The sequence below is a fragment of the Juglans microcarpa x Juglans regia genome, chromosome 6D (assembly GCF_004785595.1).
Source record: "Juglans microcarpa x Juglans regia isolate MS1-56 chromosome 6D, Jm3101_v1.0, whole genome shotgun sequence".
Classification (NCBI taxonomy): domain Eukaryota; kingdom Viridiplantae; phylum Streptophyta; class Magnoliopsida; order Fagales; family Juglandaceae; genus Juglans; species Juglans microcarpa x Juglans regia.
In genome coordinates, this window is record NC_054604.1 from 25676293 (window position 1) to 25691891 (window position 15599).

Consider the following 15599-nt stretch of genomic DNA (forward strand, 5'->3'; position numbering starts at 1 on the left):
CATCATCTTGCTCATCAATATCGGAAACATTGTGTTGATCAAACTATTTTTCAATTTTCAAAAGCAATAACTCTTGTTTAATAGAGTTATTATCAATTTTAATATTGTTCAACTCACTCTTGAGTTTAACAATTTATTTTTTTAATAAAAAAAATCTCATGTTGGAGATCATTAACAGAAATTTCTTTGAATTTCTTCTTTTTGAATCTTTCCACAATTTCATCAAGGCTAATTTTGGGTTTAACAGTTTTCTCAGGGTGCTCTTTCACCATGGTTTTCTAGAGTTTTTGGAGATATTTGTTCTTAAGCTCAAGGTTGGTCATTTGGCTAATAAAAGTGATCAAAAGATTTATTGTTCTTCACCCTTAGTGAGAACATTAAGGGTTTTGCAACAAGAACCTTGACAACCAAACGTAAAATTAGGAAAATTAGACTCTTCATTAGCAGAGTGATAGTTTTGTTTTTTTTAGACATTAATCAAATGCACTCGACTGCCAAATTGTTCCGCCATAACATTTATCCTGACAAAGTTCTTTGAATCGAAATTTGACAAAAAAGAAATACTGCAAACTGAAAGTTCCTCGTCCAAGAACACATCCATGGGAGCATCCAAACCTTTTCCAACCAACATTTTTCCTAAGCCACGAGAGTGCTGGCTGTGGTAGATTCATATTTCCATACAGGTGGCAGCTTCTTTGTTTTCTTGTAGTAGCGAGCTAGGTGATGGATCCTGCTCTCAACCAAAATCAACCTGAACTTGGAATCTGTCCTTCCTATTCCTCTCCAAATGTTTGCGGATCGAGATTGCTTTCTTTATGAGGTGGTACAGATCCTCCAAAATTTCATGAACAAGTCCATGGGCCTTCAATATACGCAAAATCTTGCTTCCAGTAACAGTCTTCACCTGAGCAATCCCATGAGAATCTAGAAGAATAACACCAATTTGAGATGGGGTCAAACCCTTCTTGGCAAATTTGCAGATGTTCTCCTCGACATCCTAATAAGAGATCTTCAGCCAACTTGGTGGTGTCCTTTTGTGAGGGAGAGCAGAAGCCAAATACCCTTACCTCGACTGTGCAGGTGACCCATGGTGACGACGAATGAGTGTCTCTGGCGAATGAGCAGAAGCCAAAATACCAGATAATTTAGAAGATCTTGATTCCAAAATACAAATCAATTCTTCTTTAACATTGTTATCAACGTTTAGCTGATTTATCCTCTTTTTCATCCTGCCAGGTTTGCTATTACAGTCTTTACTAAGGTAACCATACTTACCACTATTGAACATTTTCCTTTAGTAGGATTTTGAGTAAAGTGTATTTTGGAAACATATTTCATTTTGTAAAAATCATCACATTTTTTAGACCTATGTTTTCTGGATTTATAAAACATATCAGGATTTTTGTAAACAAGGTTTTTCCTTTCTTGCCTAGAAGGGGCAATAGAAGGTAAGCCAAATTGTTCACAAAAATTTCTCATTCATATTTAGATTTCTTGGTATTTTTCAGCTGTTGTCGTAACATCTTTTGATCATTACATATGCTAATACCAAGTTTTTTAATAGTACTGATAATATCTTCATACGTGAAATTATCAAACTTAATCAAACCAGTAGCATTTGTAAGTTCAAATTTGACTTTATGAACACAAAGATGAGGCAGTCTCTCAATGAATTTCTCTTTCCAATAAGGTTTCAAACTATCTTCCAATAGCATTATTCTGGAAATGAAAACATTTTGTTATCATCTAAAAGAAGACATAGTAGGACATCTTCAATTATTTAAATAATCACTTATACGATTAATAATATTAGAAAGGGTACCAATAAAATGTTTAATAATTGCGTAATCAAAGTGTTAACATCATCAAGGATACTTTGATAGATAGTATTATAAAAAATAGGCATACCATCATTATTATGCTTAACAACTTTGATGGTTTCTCTTGAATCATCAGTAAGATGCTAATCCCACCAATGACAAAGAGTACTGGAAAATCTAATGGCTAACAAATCAACAATTTCAACATGAGTAAGATTATGGTTAATATAAGCATTAGCAACCACATACATTTTATTCATTGTATTGAGAATTTTTTATTTAGATAATTTATCAATATTCTAGTTATAAAACTTATTGGAATAATAGTCTCATATATAGAAACCTACTTCTTCTAATTTACAGTTTGAAAATTTTTTTTTCCTAACGCTATTTTTTGTTTCTTTTGATAAGCTTTATGAATCAAGGAATTAGCAATTCAGCACCAAGATTTGCTTAAAGAGATGTAGATGATGATGTCACGAAAATTTATGCCTCCACCATCTTAGGAATTTTTTCTATATATGAGACTAGTAATTTTTTTTTTTTTTTATATATTTTTTGTACGTGGTTTGATAACAATCTAGACAATTGTGTTATGGATAATTTAGTCAATGGATTTGAATATTTGAATGGGATACAATCATACATCTCTTATGATATGCTATATTATTACAATTTAAAAATATACAAATTTAAATAGTTGAATTTATAATAGTTAGTTTGATGGATTTCTAGTACTGTATATATATAATAGATATATTTATAATATATTAAAACATATATCAGATAGCTTTAGTTTCTATCATAAGTTAACTAATTAATGTAGATTAATAAATTAGTTTAATAGATTTAGGTACATAACATAGAGAAATGACAATTATGTTATGCTGTTTGAACATAAACTATATTATTCGAACGCAATGTATAATGTTCGAACTCCTAATATACCGTTCGAACGACTTACCTCGTTTGTTTTTACAACTCTTCTAAACTCATCTCATTTAATCATTACAACTTTTTCAAATTTCTACACAAAATAAAATAAACAATTCAACTTTTTCAAATCTCAAAACAAAAATAATATTAAAAAAAATATATTATAACAATATTTTATTCAATTTTTAACTTTCATCTCAATTCATCTAATCTCATCTCATCTTCGAAAACAAACAAGTTCGATTGGATGTTCGAACACTAAATTATCCGTTCGAACGGAAACTAGTGTGAATAAATACTCGTATACTTCCCTCCTTATGCACATCGTTCAAACTTCTCTCACATCTTTCTCACATTCGTTCAAATACTCAACCGCCATTCACCACCATATTTGCCACCGCCACTGTCACACACCTCTCTAGCTGCCAAAAGGTACGTTGTTCATAGATGTATTTAATATTCATATACCATTTGGCCAATGGGGTTTGGATCTTGTTTGTGGATTAGAACCCCGTTCTTTTATTTTTTGGCTACCACACACGGTGAATGGTTGTTTGAATGAGGGAATAAACTCACTCCCATCGTTCTTTAGGGGAGAGAACACATGTTTTAGTTTTGGGAACATGTTGACTCAGCCATTGATATCTTCTCAAATCCAACATTTGAACGCCTCCTCTAAATGTTCAAACTTTTAAAGTTGCCAAATAGTATTTCAATACATTTGAACACTAAGTAGTAGAGTTTGAACACCAACCTGAATACTGGTTCGAGAATAACTTTTGATCAAATACTGCTCGTTGATCGAATGAATACTACATTAGTTTGAACAACAACCCAAATAAGTGCTCAAGTTAATAGTAAGTTTACATACTGCTTCTTATTCAAACGTTGTTTACATTAGTTCGAGCACCAACTTGAGTGCGTGTTAAACATTTCCAGTTTTTTGCAATTTGCTTGTTGTTCGAATGAATACTACGTTCGTTCGAACATCAACCTGAATGAGTGTTCAAGTTACGGCTTGTTTACATACTTTTTTTGTTCGAACAAACTCTACAATAGTTCGAACACCTACATAAAATAAGTGTTCAACTTCCAACTTTTTCTTGTATTGCTTGTTGTTCGAACAAAGCTAATATTAGTTCAAACACAACTCGAGTTTGGATTCTAGGTCTAATAGAATTCTATCTCTTGTTCGAACTACATTCCTGTTCGTTTGAACACAAACTAGAATACAAAATCTACTTAAAATACCAATGTCTCAGAATGCTTAGAGTATTTATTAATCTTAAAGTTCGTTTTCTTTAATTCGTAGATTTTATACATGATGTTTACTTCTGGATCGAAATGTGCTAGGTCATCATAGGGAACATCGTTGACTACACTGAACTAACCTCCCAGGTAGATACTTATTGAGAGGGCCATTAAGTTCAGTGACTTCAACAACATCATTTGGGAGGGCAGGACCCTGAAGTCTATATTCACTGATAGGGGATGTGGTCCCATCTGTGACCAATCGAGAGTTGCCTATGCTGACCTAGTGTATGAGTTATATCATGGACTTGATGAGATGAGTGCCGCAGATGAGACATTCAACTTCATTGTACGGGGGGTCAGTATTACATTCTCAACTGACAAGATAGCTAAGATTCTTCACATCCCTCGTGACCTCGGTGCATATCACGCATTGGAAGTGGTTCAACAAGACGATGGAACCAAGGAGCTCATGGAGCAAACTTCCCAAGAGGACAAGTTTTCCAATAAGGAGGTACGTTGGTTGATGGTTGAGGATACATCTCCTCCTTATCATGGCAGTAAGGCCATCAGACAGGTTAATTGCACAACATTCTTTTGGATGTTGGCACTGATTGTCTCATATAACATAGACCCAAGGAAGTATACGATGAATTTTAGCATCGATCAAGCTAGATTCATATTGTGATTGGTGAGAGGCTATCTAATTGATCTGCCCCTATATTACCTATTCTGGATCATAGATGGGTCTAAGTCTACGTACTTGCCCATGAGTAGTTTGCCATTTATGCCAACAATCTCTAGACTACTTGTGTTTGCGGGAGTGAAGGCCACTTGGTTTGAGCATCGACATCGGCCTGATAAATATCATCACCTTGGGTAAAAGCACGGGTCACCTCCGTACTAGGCAGCAGTCAGAGCCTACTGAGAGCATGAGTGTTGCACCCTTAGGGAGATGTACTACCACCACTGTAATAGCTACAAGTATAGATGAGGTTGCTGATATTGTGCGCACAGAGATTCGTGCAACATTTACTGATATTGTTCACGAACAGAGATATGTGCTGCCATTACTGATACGTGATGCCTCTCATTGATTGACATAGACAGGACGTATGCTCGTTTGAAGAAGATAGAGCTAATTACTAGACATTAGCTTTTGTTTTGTGACATTATATATTTTAATATAGGTTTTTATCTAGTTAATGGTTTTACTCAATGGGCATCATGTAAAAATATTTATACATGATCTGTTTTTATATTTAATTAAACTAAACGTTGTAAGTTCGAACAAAAAATTTTCGTTCGAACAACATTGTCTACGTTCGAACGAAAAATCTTAGATTCCAACAACATCCAATACTTTGCGCCCGAACTATATACAATTATCTCGTCAAAATGTCAATTCGAACTACAATTATAGGTTTAAATAGAAATTTATGTTAGTTCGAACAATAAATCAGTTTGGTGACAAAATATTTTTTTCCCCAAATTCTTCCATTCGAACGTCACGTATCTTGTTCGAACGATAATCAGACTGTTAGGACTTTCTAAGACAAACGATGTATTTCATTGCTAAAAGTGACATTTGGGGACGAAAAAAATTCATCCCGTCCCAAATTAAGAATATCAAATTTGTTGTAGTACGTTGTACTTAAAAGTTAAAATACCATGAAAAGTTTACTTTGAAAATGGAGAGAAAATAATTAAAACTTTAGGTACATTAATGCAGTGTATATAATATACACTACAAGAAAACAGGCCTTTCTCAGCGCCAGTTTTCGTCACAATTACCCCCCAATTCGCTGCAGTCCCTCGCTCTCGACGATAAGCAAAACGTCGCACGTTGGTTGAGATTAAATGCATTTTTTTGATGATAGTCAGCGAGATGTCATCATCGCTGAAACTGGTGTTCCTATTCCCGCGAATAGATTTCGCCGCAAAAACTGAAATACTCGCCACAAATGCGTGTCAAAACATGCCAACTTATCGACGGACTAAATTGCTTTCGTCAATTTTATTCGATGCAAAAAATATAATAACTCGACGCAATTATTTTCGCCTCTCGTCGGCGTCTCAGTAATCGCCGTAATTATGATTTATAGCCGCGATTTATTCCGACGTAAAATCTGCCTCTATCGCCGGAAATCTGCTGTCTCGACCAAACTTAGTCTGCCGCAATATGTCTATTCCGGGATTTAATTTCTTCTTGCGGCGTTCCTTTATCACCGCAATAAGTTATTTCCCCAACGATGTTTGCATACGACGGAAATGTGTATGACACAACGTCTGACTCTTGCGTCGGCATTTTTTTCGCCGCAATAGACCTACTTTCCAGCGATTTGTTTGTTCGACGCGCTGTAATTGGCCGGATGCTGGGGTACCCCAATTTCATTCCCATTTCGCCGCAATAGGGATTTTTTTACAGTGCTATTTCAGGCCAAAACGTGGACGTATTAGCGTGGGAAAAAACCCATTAGTGGGCACTTAAATTGCTACTGTCCTGTTGCACTACGTTTGGCACAATTTTGCATACATACCCCAAATACATATATGTTTGTTTTAACATATATGTTATATTTTGCAATATATATTTGCATTAAAATCCAAGTGGTATATAAAGTATGTACCATCGATGGTACATACTTTATAATTAAACAAACATATATATATATATATATGTTTAACAAATTATGACTTAAACAAACAAATTCAATTATAATTATATTTGCAATCTGGATGCAAATTTAACCGACTAATTATGACACTAGTCAATGCATAGTAGTCATCTAGTATAATATAGCATCAAGTTGAGAATGACGATCCTGCTCAGCTAGCCGCTATATACATATATAGAAACACATGATTCCTTTTTCTATATTAAATAAACCATCATCATGAGACAATAGATTAAGATGATCATGATTCATTCATCAAATATCTCAACCAGTTCATATCAACAGCATAGCCCCCCAAGAGGTGTACATCATGTCATTTTAACAAAGGCAGAAGCCACTATATAATTCTGGTCCGGTGCATATTGGATATAGACATGTAGAAAGATTTATGGCTTGAGCAGTTAGGAATGATACCCTATTTCAGAAACAGACATTGACTCAATGACCTGAAGCTTTCTCCTTCAGTCCATATGCCCACACAACTCTTAGTTCACTCTGATATTTGTTGCTGCATGCATGACTATTGGATCTCCACCAACATAAGTACTGCATCTACTTTCCCGTCTACACACTAGCAGCATATTTTTTCCTTTTGTGTACATTAATCAGCCCTTGCATCTGGGTTACAACCCTGCATCTCAGTGTAAATACATCTTTAACATATATCATTAGTGAGATTACAAAACCACTTGAATATAACCATTGAATATAACCACATGACATACATCCTTTCATTGCTTATATATATATACTACATGACATGCACTGAACATTACTTCTCTCTCTGTAGATTCATGGTATCATTAGCCCCAGTCCCACGAATGATATATCATTATATTTACCATTATTGGTCTTGTAACAATGATACTTTGCCCATTTGATCTACAGAGAAGTAATGAAATTAAATCGATCTATGGTAAGCTGATAGAACTAATATTGTGGCATAAAAGACTCAGAAAGCTGACTCAAAAATTCCCCTGGACCTTCAGGTAAAGATGGGCACTGAAAGGATCAGATTTACATGATTATCCTCATGATATAATAGCTGAGGAATATGCAGAGATCTTGTTTTTAATTTACACAATTAATTAAATGAATATCCTCATGATAACATCTATGAGTTTGTTCTTTGTTTGTATCTTAGTACTACTTAGTATTATTAAATCATCCACAAATTTACACATCTCTCTCTCTCTCTGTCTAGATCTTGTCAATAACCCTTCAAATATCAAATCATTTGACAAAATGCGATTAAGCTAAGCTAGCTTCAGGTCTGTATTCCCAGGGTATCCAATATGTAATGTTACCCACAATACAACTCAGTGTGGCTATGTTGTACATAATTAGCTAGTTGGCTCCCTTCATTCTTAATTAGCTAGCCAGCTTCCTTTTCCCTTTTTATTTTAATTAATTTTTGAATGTCTATGTTGTTTTTTACCCAATAATGAGGGATGTCACTTTTACATGATATTTCTTGAAGTTTTTCTTTATTGAGTGGAGGTATATATATATATATATATATATATATACCTCACCTATGCATATATATATATAATGGTATATATGCAAATACCATTGAGATACTAGTTAGAAGTTAGTGCATATATTGTAATTCCCAACTTCCACTTAGCATTCCCCTTCTGGGCTTTGTAGGATTTTTCATGTATTTGGTCCCCGGAGTGTGGAAACTAGTTGGCTAGTTTTATTCAATTTTTGAGAAGGCCTTTTTGTTCTCTTCCAGCATGGATAAATTACTATATATACCATCAATTAATGGCATTGGGTAATTTGTGTTTGTTGTTGACATTAGATTGATATATGCTGATAAAGGTGGGCTATAGTCGTGGACTGATTTCAGCATATATGCTGATATATCCTGGCACTGAGGATGGATAGTTATAATCTAAAAGTTGCTGCAGTCATTTTTCACAAGAAAACAGACCGAAAAATGAGAATATGGCTGTACATGCTTACTATCTCAACAGGCTGTGATGATTTTATAAGTCTTGTTGTACCTATGAACACCCTATGGCAGAGTATTAATTTACTGCTGAAATCTAACTTTGTAGACATCATGCAGGATGTCTATTACACTCTACTGCCCCTACATTCAAAAATTCCCCCACAAACGGAAAAATTCTGTTAAAACTCTATTGGGAGGGATGACAAGTATATCATCAGAATACTTGATTGTTATCATGGAATTACAAAATCACGATCATTTATGTTGTGATGTTCAAATATCATCAGCATATATTGACACTATTGTATGTAGTCTGGAAGGTAGGGAAGATATGTGATGGAGGTGGTTTTTTTGCGAACAAATATCAAACAGAAACATGCTTAATTTCATCTTCCTATTATGCACAATAATATATTCTTAATCTATATAACATGAAAAACAACCGCACCTGAAATGCACCCCAAAGGAAAACACTGGCCTTTTCCCCAAGTATGCATCTTAAATACAACTTCAAAACGTCCGTCTCTCCCATCTCAGTCTTAACCACAACTTGGGTTTCCCAATTTAACCCAAGTCTGCCCATCAGAAGTGCCTGTATAACAACATTATACAAGAGTTAGATAGCATGCCAGTAGTCACAATTTTTATCACTGCAGTGCAGGAAAATATAGGGTACCAAAATCTAAAGATCTTACCTTGTTACCATTACAACACAGCCTGTTGTGTCCCCCCCAAAACCCATATTTGCCAAAAAGCAACATGCATATTACTAGATCGGCAGATCCTCTCATATCAAAAAAGATGTACATGATTCATATCAAATGACAATAGTTTTCATCGAGGTTATTCTAGTTACCACAAAATACTATATCTTTAACCTCCAATGCATATAAACTGCCCACCCACCATCTCTCTACCAAAAATGCACCCAAAATACTAAAAAAGATCCCACCCAAAAATCTACTGATTGTATCTTGTTCACTGAGACCTCCGAAGAGAGTCAGTGAGCTGAGAAGGGAATTCGGCAAAGAATGTCGTCATCATCCTCTCCATCTCATTCTGTCTATCCAAAACTCTGTTCAACCTTTCCTTCATCTCGTCTATTTCAGCTTTGTGCATCTCTGCATCTCCCTTATGTTTGGCCACTAAATCTAAGTATCGTTGATCTCGCTCCCGGTCACGAACTCTAGTAGTCTCTGGTATCACCATCTCACCTAGCCCTCGTGCATAACCTGGTCGACTTCCAAGGACCTCCCTGAAGACTCTCGCCGCTGCCTCCTCAGTACGTTGGGAAGGTTCTAACTCATACATCTTGGAGACCATGGATTTCTGCACATGGTCAGAGAAGATTTGTTGTAAGTGCTCCTATGACATTGATTTGTATATCACGTTTGGAACAAAAATTGAACCAAGAAGTAGTAATGGCTGAATGTAATTGCACATGTATGTCTTCTGTGGTAGGCGTCACAAATTTTTCCATCTTCTTCGACCAACGAACTTCCTTGTAGAAGTCCACCAAGTTGGCTCGTTCAGCCCTCTACAAATTTGTGCATATGACATGTATCAATCGAATATACACTTTGTATACGAAAGATGATTATTCTAAAATATATTCCGTTACTCAAACAATGCTTATTTTGACTACCACAGCTAGCTATAGCAAAGCTAAATCTGTTTTTAGTTTGCATAATAGCATATCCCACCCAAACTATGGCAATATTACCTTCTCCTCTAGGATCCGGACAAACGATTTACGGCCTGCAGTGTGATTGGTATTGAGTCTCTTCCGGTTCTCCCGATTTTGAGCTGACATTTTCTGCCCAAAAACAACCATTCTTAGTACTACTACACGTGTGATCCCACCAGCCAACCTCCAATCTACAGCACTATATATTGTATTACTTATCTAACTAAGTTCAGAAAACAACCACACCATACCTTGAACGCGTCAGATCCCCATCGACCACATAGCTTTACCCATACGAGATTGTCGACCAAAGTAGTCCCAGACGCCAACGCTTCTTCATGGCTGCCATAAGCCATGTACTTCTTATGCAACTCATGGTGGAAGGCGTTAAACCTCTTTCGCAGCTGTTTTGTAACTGCCAATCGATGATTATCTAGCTCCCAATCTAATTCGAAGTCACCCTACATATTTATAACAAAAAATGTAGTTATTTACCAGACATATATGCTAAGTTCACTTTTAGTTTTGTCAGCGAAGTTTTTAGAAAATTACCCGGACCCGTTCAATCAGCTCATCCTTCTCTGCCTTCGGTACGTCACTCCATCTAGCATATGACATGTCCAAATGATGTTTTAATATCCATGTTATCCGCGTAGTAAACATTGACGCGTTCTCACAACAAGGTGCGGTTTCTCCATCATTAATCTTCAACTGAATTTTCCCATGCTTTCGCAATTTTTCAAACTCTGTGCACTTCGCGGGCCCCCGCTTCCGTTTATTCTGAACTTGGTTTACAATAGGCACCATCGTTGCCTCCATGTCTGTATGAAAGACCCCAAATTAATATATAAATCTCACAATAATAAATGTCTATTATTGCCTATTGTACTACTACATGATTAAACTACATGATTAAAACTGTTAATTAGTGTTAATCCAGTTATCAACACTAATTAACCTTACCAATTTCTTCTCTAGTAGGTTGCGGTTGTGGGATTGGATTGGCAGGTGGAGTCTCCCAAACGTGTGAGGGAGGCTGTGTTGAGTCATCTGAGTTGGACTCAGATGACTCAACAGGGCTGTGGTATGACGCGATATGAACACCGCGTGGTCGGCGGGCTCGAGTTGACCACGGTGGCAAACGTCTTCTAGGACGGATCACTGGTCCTCTTCCTCTAAAACGGCCACTTGTCTCCATGAGGGCACCTAAAAATATAACTCATTAAATCTTGTCAGTTGTAGTTATTTAACAATTTATTAAAAAATAACTCCCGGATGCATTGACCATGCCAAAGTACATTTAAATATACTGGAACATAAACTAATGTCAGAGCATAAGCAGCAGAATATTCATATATAGTCGGCCTGCAAGTGATTGCAGCGAATTGGGGGGTAATTGCGACGAAAACTGGCACTGAGAAATCCATCTTTTCTTGTAGTGCGCAAAGCAATAAATCCTTTAGTATCGTGCTACGAAATGAATATATAGTACTCGATCGGTCCCTGTCTGGGCACCACTTAATGCATGCAAGCTAGTGTGCATACTTTTGATCTTTTGAAGGCAGACCAAATTTTATATTCAATTTGAATCTGGACATTTGGTTTTTCCTTTGTTTTTCTATCCCAGCCTTCCTCCATGCATGCATCTAATTATTATAAGAATTCACTTAATATCTGTATTTATTTTGAAATTATAATTGATCTAATATATCATCAGTATATACCGATGTTTAATTATATATATATATAATTAATTAACTACACACTAGCTATATATGTAAGTATCATTACAAGAAAAATTCTGAGCAAATGGTCAATTATATACGATAAGAATGACTATTTTCCATCAATATCAGAATGGAGTAACAATCCTAATAATCAGAAATATAAATATTTCTGTATGTATTCTAATGATCATGTGCATATATATATATCAAGTTCCATCGACATTTTGCAAGCCTAACAAAAGAACTAGTTTCACAACTTTTGGCCTGTGCTGCTGAAAATAGCTTCTACATAGGCATATCTAATATATTATATAGATCGATGGAACTTGATCTTATTAACCACATTCAAAATATTATATACTTCATATATATATATATATATATGGCAATATATATATACAAGAAAACAGACAAAAGGATCACTGGGTTCAACCATTGTATACTAACCTTCTGTTTTGGAGATTTGGCAAGTGGATGCAATACCATATTGATGGCTGAAAACAAATCTAGTTCCCGTTACAGAGAACCAGTAAGTAAACATGCTTTCTTTAGCTTTTTACATCAACTCCACGTATTAGAATGGATATAACTATGTTGTAAATAGCTACCCCCTCCCTACATGTTATATATGCTGACAAACCCCCCCCCCCCCCCAAGCCAATATACATCAGGAGAACACCCAGAAATTGCAAAACACCTAATCTCAAACATGTTTCGGGGAATCCTCACACTTTTATGGACAAAGTGTGCTTAAGGGTCTTTAACAATACGTATAACTAATTTATTGCAGAAGCCTACCATACTATACCAGCCACAACTCAGATGACTTGCTTAAAAATGGCTCCAATGCAACCACTTACCAGGAAACAGCTTCTGTTATGGAACCTTTATGGAGTAGATCAGCACTGGTCCAGTGCAGCTTCCAGGTATGGACGTGGGTTGGTGAAAAGCTGAAGCTTTTCTTCAGGTTGCAGCAGGGCAGCTAGAGGTGCATAAAGGCAGGAACATCTATATTCTTCAAGTGTTTTCTGGTTCTACCGTGTGAAAGTATGAAGAGGTGCATGACTTAAACTGTCTTAGCTCTCAGTCTGATCATGTCAGCAGCATGAGATTACTATTTTGCCCTCAAACTGTCTCAGCTTTTTGTAAAACTCCCGCCCATCTTCTCTTGGATGTTAGCGCCAACTTTTTGGGATTTATCCTGAGATACATAATATTCGAATATTAGTAGTATATTTGTCTATGCTAATTGGCTTGTAACTCCCACGGTGACAGCTGTATATATACTTAGTGTAGAGAATAACTATCATTTTGAAATACAGAGTGTAAGGGAGTGTAGTTCATGCTAAATTAACATCGTACTGAAAATCCTTAGCACCTCTCTACTTGGCCAGATTTCATTGTTATTATCCCCCAGTCTTTAACATATGTAGTTGACACCATTTATATAGTTGTGCTTTGCATCATATTTATAGAACATATGGAAATCACATTTTACTGGCAGCAGTATGGGATCACCCGTTTAAGTCTTTAGCTGAAATTTGAGAGCTCCATATAACATATTAAATTTCAATCTGGGTAATATATATATATATATATATATATATATTTATATACTTTTTCTTGGGGAACTCTATTTATTCATCATTCGTACCTCACTTCTCTCTAGGCCTTGAAGAAATGTCTTACTTTCATGGTTGGGGGATTTTATTGTCAACCTGCTTATTATCCAACATGCAATTCCTTCAATCCAAAATAGAAATTAACTATGTTGCTCATATACGTTTTACATGCAACCAGTTTTTCCATCCCAATTATAAAGTTACACCTGATGAATTGACCATCTTGCATTAGATTTCTAACATTACTTATAACATATTAATTTAACACTCTCATCACCATCTACACTCTGTTTGGCAAATGTTGCACCCAAGGGTGATGTCATTTGTACCACTATATTCCATTTGACATACTTTTTCAGATTTTAAACAAAATCTACGTGGTATTCCAATATGTAATATAGCATTCGAAGCACCAGATTAATCTCCCATTAATCTGGCAATACCAGCTTAATTCAGAAAAATTTCATTTAGGGGGTGGGAGGATGAGTTAGGAAATGCTGCAGAATTGTCGTAGGATTTTTCATGGTTTGTATAGATTTGCTAAACAATTAATGGACTGCTTTCTTTAGATTTAAGTTGCCGCTAATGGTCATGCATATTGCTGGATTTTGGGAATTAGCCTATACATTACATCTATCTTCTAGTAATATTCATTTGAAGATCTCCCATCTTATATCCCGTGCCACGTCTTGCGAACATGTACACCAACCTCGCACCTATCACATGTGTATCAAATAAATGAGGTAAGTGGCATCTAAATCTTATATATCTTAGTGGGTGAACAAAATGTGTTGGAAAAAATCTTTTACCAGCAATTACAAGAAGTTAACTTGTATTATTGATGAAATGTTGTGAGTTGGTGATCTCGCATCAATAGGGAGCATACACCTGTTAACAACACGACAACAGTTGGGTTAGCTCAATAAGGATATGTAATTATTAAGCATATTAAGCAATTCTGCAGCAATCCTGTGTCCAACATCCCATTTCGGGGGTTTCAGAAATACAGAGTATTTACCTTCCAAGAAATATTCCCCACAAATTGTGTAATTTTACATGGACTCCTCATCTGTGGATATGTCTTCCTCATCGGAATATTCTCCATCCCCATACCCATCATCTGAACCAGACATGGCGAGTGGATCTTCCATGCTTGCTCTTGTAATTAAATCTATGCCTGCTGGACCCATCATCGCCACTTCACGTGCATCAATTTGCCTAGGTTCTATATCAATCCGACTTAGTGGAGTCACCACAGGAACTTCATCACATTGCATGGGTACGTAATCATATGCAGATTGATTTTCTTGATAAGCATCATCGTCACTACATTGACCATCCAAATCTTCTAACACCCTCATGATCGGTGGAATGTCATATACATTCCTATTATTGAACTTCTGCACAACACACCAATTTCCCCTCATTCTTAGATCTCTAATGTAAAAACACTGCAAAGCCTGGCATGCCAACACATATGGGTCATCCTTATACCAAGTCCTGTCCATATTAACACTAGTCATGTGGTGGTCTACTCGTACACCCCGTTTCTTATCGCCAACATCAAACCAATCACAAGAGAACAAGTACACTCGACGCCCTCCCATGTAGTGTAACTCCACGACATCATTGATAACACCATAGAAGTCCACATTATTAGAATGTTGGTCCCCAGTTACCACCACACCTGAATTTTGTGTTCGTCGCCAAAGTTCGCGCTGCTTTGTATGGAACCTTTTCCCATTTATTATGCAAGCAGAATACGATCCCACCCAATTGTCAGGACCACAAGCTAACGCATATAGATCGGCAGATATGCTAAGTGGGTTGCTAGCTCGCTGGTCTTGAACCTACAAAATAGTGACACGTTAACTGTCCGATGTAAGTCACACAGGACATATATAATGGATTGGAT

General features: G+C 36.1%; 1 pseudogene; it reads right to left on the minus strand.

Annotated features, from left to right (window-relative positions):
- Nucleotides 1-473: 473 nt before the first annotated feature.
- On the minus strand, nt 474-1109 carry LOC121234296 (annotated as a pseudogene).
- Nucleotides 1110-15599: the final 14490 nt, after the last annotated feature.